This window comes from Phyllostomus hastatus, unplaced genomic scaffold (assembly GCF_019186645.2).
Source record: "Phyllostomus hastatus isolate PE091 unplaced genomic scaffold, TTU_PhHast_1.1 phas_scaffold_200, whole genome shotgun sequence".
Lineage (NCBI taxonomy): Eukaryota > Metazoa > Chordata > Mammalia > Chiroptera > Phyllostomidae > Phyllostomus > Phyllostomus hastatus.
In genome coordinates, this window is record NW_025334016.1 from 12,704,443 (window position 1) to 12,709,333 (window position 4,891).

A 4,891-nucleotide genomic window follows, 5' to 3' on the forward strand; every position below is an offset into this window, starting at 1 on the left:
CATCAGGGATGTTGACCTGTAATTTTCTTTCGTTGTTGTATCTTTATGTGGTTTTGGGATTAGGATAATACTGGCCTAAAAAGAGTTTGGAAGTCTTCTTTATTCTTCAGTTTTTTGGAATAGTTTGAGAAGGATAAGTGTTAGTTCTTTTTTGAATGATTGGTAAAATTTGCCTGTGAAGCTATCTGATCCAAGAGTTTTGTTTGCTGGGAATTTTTTAATTACTTTGCTTCAATTTCATTAGCTGTTTTCAGTCTATTCAGATTTTCTGCTTCTTCCTGATTAAGTTTGGGAAGGTTGTATCTTTCTAGAAATTTCTCCATTTCGCTCAGGTTGTCCACTTTCTGGGCATATAATTGTTTGTATATTTTCTTACAATACTTTGTAGTTCTGTGGTATCTGTTGTTACTTCTATTTCATATCTGAATTTATTATTTGGGTCCTCTCTTTTTTTCCTTGATGAGTCTGGTTAAATATTTATCAATTTCATTTATCTTTCCAAAGAACTAGCTCCTAAATTCATTTCTTTTTTTTTGTTTGTTTTAGAGGGTTTTTTTGTTTTGATGTCATTCATTTTTGCTCTGATCTTGATTATTTCCTTCTATCTACTCACACTGGGCTTTGCATTTTGTTCTATTTCTAGTCTTTAGATTTGGGGTTAGGTTTTTATTTGAGAATTTTCTATCTTTTTTAAGTGGTCCTGTAATGCCATGAAATTCCCTCTCAGGACTGCCTTCACTGTGTCCCATAGGTTTTGGATTGTTGTGTGTTCATTTTCACATACTTCTTGATTTCTTCCTTCATCTTATTTTGAGCCATTCATTAATTAATAGCATATTATTTAGCCTCCATGTATTTGAATGTTTTGGAGGGGTTTTTTTTAAGTTGAGATTGATTGATTGATCTCACATCAAGTCATTGTGATGTGAGAAAATGCTTGATATGATTTTAATTTTCTTGAGTGTGTTGACTCATTTTTTGTCCTACAATGTGTCTATCTTTGAGAATGATCCTTGTGTGATTGAAAAGAATGTGTATTCTGTTGTTTTGGGATGAAATGTTATTTGAATGTCAATGAAATCCATTTGATTTAGTGTGTCATTTAAGGTAGCAGGGTTTTTTTTGTTTTTTTTTTTTGGTCTGGAAGATATATTCATTGGTGACAGTGAGTTGTTAAAATCCCCAACAATAACTATTGTTGTCAATCTCTTTCTTAAAGTCCTCCAAGAATTTCTTTATATATCTAGGTGCTCCTATATTGGGTATATGTATAGTTACAAGTGTTATATCCTGTTGTTGGATCGATCCCTTTAGTGTTATGTAGTGAACTTCTTTGCCTTTTGTTATGGTCTTTGTTTTGAAGTTTATTTTGTCAGATATAAGTATTGCTATGCCAGCTTTTTTCCCCTTTGGTTTCCTTTTGCATAGAAAAAATTTTTTCCCATCTCTTCACTTTCTGTCTGGGCAAATCTTTTGTTCTGAAGTAGGTCTCTTGATAGCACATATGCAGATGTGTTTTCTTTTTTGTATTTAAAGATTTTACTTATTTACTTTTAGAGAGAGGGGAAGGGAGGGAGAAAGAGAAGGAGAGAAACAGTAATGTGTGACAGATACATGGATTGGTTGCCTCTTGCACACCTCCAACCGGGGACCTGGCCTGCAACCCAGGCATGTGCCCTGACCAGGAATGAAACTGGTAACCATTCAGTTCTCAGGCTGGTACTCATTTCACTGAGTCACACCAGCCAGGGCATGGGTGTATATTCTTATAAATTTAGTTACCCTATATCTTTTGATTGGAGCATTTAATCCATTTACATTTAAAGGTATTATTGATAGGTACTTATTCATTGCCATTTTTCCCCTTTGTAACTGTGTTCCTCACTCTCTCTATTTCTTCTTCTTAATGCACTCCTTTTAGCATCTCTCTCAATGCTGGTTTGGTGTAAATATACCCCTTTAGATTTTTTTTGTGGGGTTCTGGGAAGCTCTTTATTTTTCTTTCTTTCTTTCTTTCTTTCTTTCTTTCTTTCTTTCTTTCTTTCTTTCTTTCTTTCTTTCTTTCTTTCTTTCTTCCTTCCTTCCTTCCTTCCTTCCTTCCTTCCTTCCCTCCTTCCTTCCTTCCTTCTTTCCTTCCTTTCTTCCTTTCTTTCTTTCTTTCTTTCTTTCTTTCTTTCTTTCTTTCTTTCTTTCTTTCTTTCTTTCTTTCTTTCTTTCTTTCTTTCTTTCTTGTTGTTCAAGTACAGTTGTCTAGATTTTCACCCCACCACAGCCTCCTACCGATCCCTGCCTACCACCCTGGAACCTACCCCCATTGGCTTTGTCCTTGTGTCATTTATACATGTTTCTTGATGGACCTTCCCCTATTTTTCCCCATTATCCCCCTCCCCTCTCGTTACTATCAGTTTGTTCTTTATTTCAATGTTTCTGGTTATATTTTGCTTGCTTGTTTTTTTTTGTTGTTGTTGTTGATTAGGTTCCACTTATAGGTGAGATCATATAATGTTTGTCTTTTACCACCTGGCTTATTTCACTTAGCATAATGCTCTCCAGTTCCATCTATGCTGTAATGAAGGGTAGGAGCTCCTTTCTTTCTTCTGTGTAGTATTCCATTGTGTAAATGTACCGAAGTTTTTGATCCACTCATTTATTTTATATTTAGGCAGAGGGGAAGGGAGGGAGAAAGAGAGGGAGAGAAACATCAATGTGTAGTTGTTTCTTGGGTGCCCCCTACTGGGGACCTGGCCTGCAACCCAGGCATGTGCCCTGACTGGGAAATGAACCAGCAAACCTTTCATTCACAGGCTGGTGCTCAATCCACTGAACCACACCAGCCAGGGAAGATTGTGATTTTTTAAAAAAACTTCGTAATATAGAGAAATAAAAATGTAAAATCCTTTCTTAGTTTCCTTTTAGTCTTCAATATTTTTGCCTTTCTGAGTCGTAATCTCATCATCACATATTCTTTAAAAAAACTTTATGCTTAGAAAAGATTTAAAACTTACAGAAAAGTTGCATATTCGCAACAGGTTTCCAATCAGAACACAGATGTGGAAATCACCACTAAATCAAAGCCAAAATAGAAAGGAAAAGACCCATATCAACATTGTGGTCATTGGACATGTAGATTCTGGCAAGACTATCACTACTGGCCATCTGATTTACAAATGTGGTGGGATTGACAGAAGAACCATAAAAAAGTTTGACACGGAGGCTAATGAGATAGGGAAGGGTTCCTTCAAGTATGTCTGGGTCTTAGATAAACTGAAAGCTGAATTTGAGTGTGGTATCATCATTGATATCTCTCTGTAGAAATTTGAGACCAGAAAGTATCATGTGACCATCATTGGTGCCCCAGGACACAGAGAATTCATCAAAAACATGATCACTGACACACCTCAGGCTGACTGTGCTGTCCTGATTGTTGCTGCTGGTGTTGGTGAGTTTGAAGCAGGTATCTCCAAGAATGGGCAGGCACATGAGCATGCTCTTCTGGCTTACACACTGAGTATAAAACAGCTGATTGTTTGTGTTATAAAAGGGATTCCACTGAACCTCCCTACAGCCAGAAGAGATACGAGGAAATTATTGAAGAAGTCAGCATCTGCATTAAGAAAATTGGCTACAATGCTGACACAGTAGCATTTGTGCCAGTTTCTGGTTGGAATGGCGACAACATGCTGGAGCCATGTGCTAACATCTCTTGGTTTCAAGGGATGGAAAGTCACTTGTAAAGATGGTGATGCCAGTGGAACCATGCTGCTTGAAGCTCTGAATTGCATCCTCCACCACCTCATCTAACTGAGAAGCCCTGTGTCTGCCCCTCCAGGACTTCTACAAAATTGGTGGCATTGGTACTGTCCCTGTGGGCTGACTGGAGACTAGTGCTCTCAAACCTAGCATGGTGGTCACCTTTGCTCTAGTCAGTGTTACAACTGAAGTAAAGGCTGTTGAAATGCACCATGAAGCTTTGAATGAAGCTCTTCCTGGGGACAATGTGGGCTTCAGTATCAACAACGTGTCTGTCAAAGATGTTTGCCATGGCAATGTGGCTGGTGACAGCAAAAATGATCCACCAATTGAAACAGATGGCTTTGCAGCTCAGGTGTTTATCCTGAACCATCCAGGCCAGACAAGTGCTGAATATACACCTGTGCTGGATTGTCACATAGCTCATATTTGAAATTTGCTGAGCTGAAGGAGCAGGTTGATTTTCGTTCTGAAAAACTTGGAAGATGGCCCAAAGTTTTTGAAATCTGGTGATGGCCCACCATCAATATGGTTCCTGGCAAACCCATGTGTGTTGAAAGCTTCTCTGACTATCCTCCTCTGGGCCACTTTGCTGTTCATGACATGAGACAGACAGATGCTGTGGGTGTCATCAAAGCAGTGGACAAGAAGGCAGCTGGAGCTGGCAAAGTCATCAAGTCTGCCCAGAAAGCTCAGAAATCTAAATGAACATTATCCCCAACACCTGCCACCCCAGTTTTCATCAGTGATAGAAGAACAATCTCAGAACTGTTGGCTTCAATTGGACATTTAAGTTTAATAGTAAAAGACTAGTTAATGATTACAATGTCTCATAAAACCTTCAGAAAGAATGGAGAATGTTTTGTGGATGTATTAATATTTTTGTGCATGGCAGTTTTTAAGTTATTAGTTTTTAAAATCAGTACTTTTTAATGGAAATGATAAAAAATGTGTCACAGAAGTTTGAAATCCATTAAAACAAAGTTTAATGAGAGAAATATAAAATTTACAGAAAAGTTATAAGTAAGTAAGTGTACTCCTCTATCCTCTGTACCTCAATTTACCAATTACTAACATTTTGCCACATATTGTCCTTTCTTTACATATTAATACATGTTATTATTGCTAAACCACTTGAGAG

The 4,891-nt window shown here is 37.6% G+C and overlaps 1 pseudogene; it reads left to right on the plus strand.

Moving 5' to 3' along the window:
• Positions 1 to 3,048: 3,048 nt before the first annotated feature.
• Positions 3,049 to 4,458, plus strand: LOC123832714 (annotated as a pseudogene).
• The last annotated feature ends 433 nt before the right edge of the window (positions 4,459 to 4,891 follow it).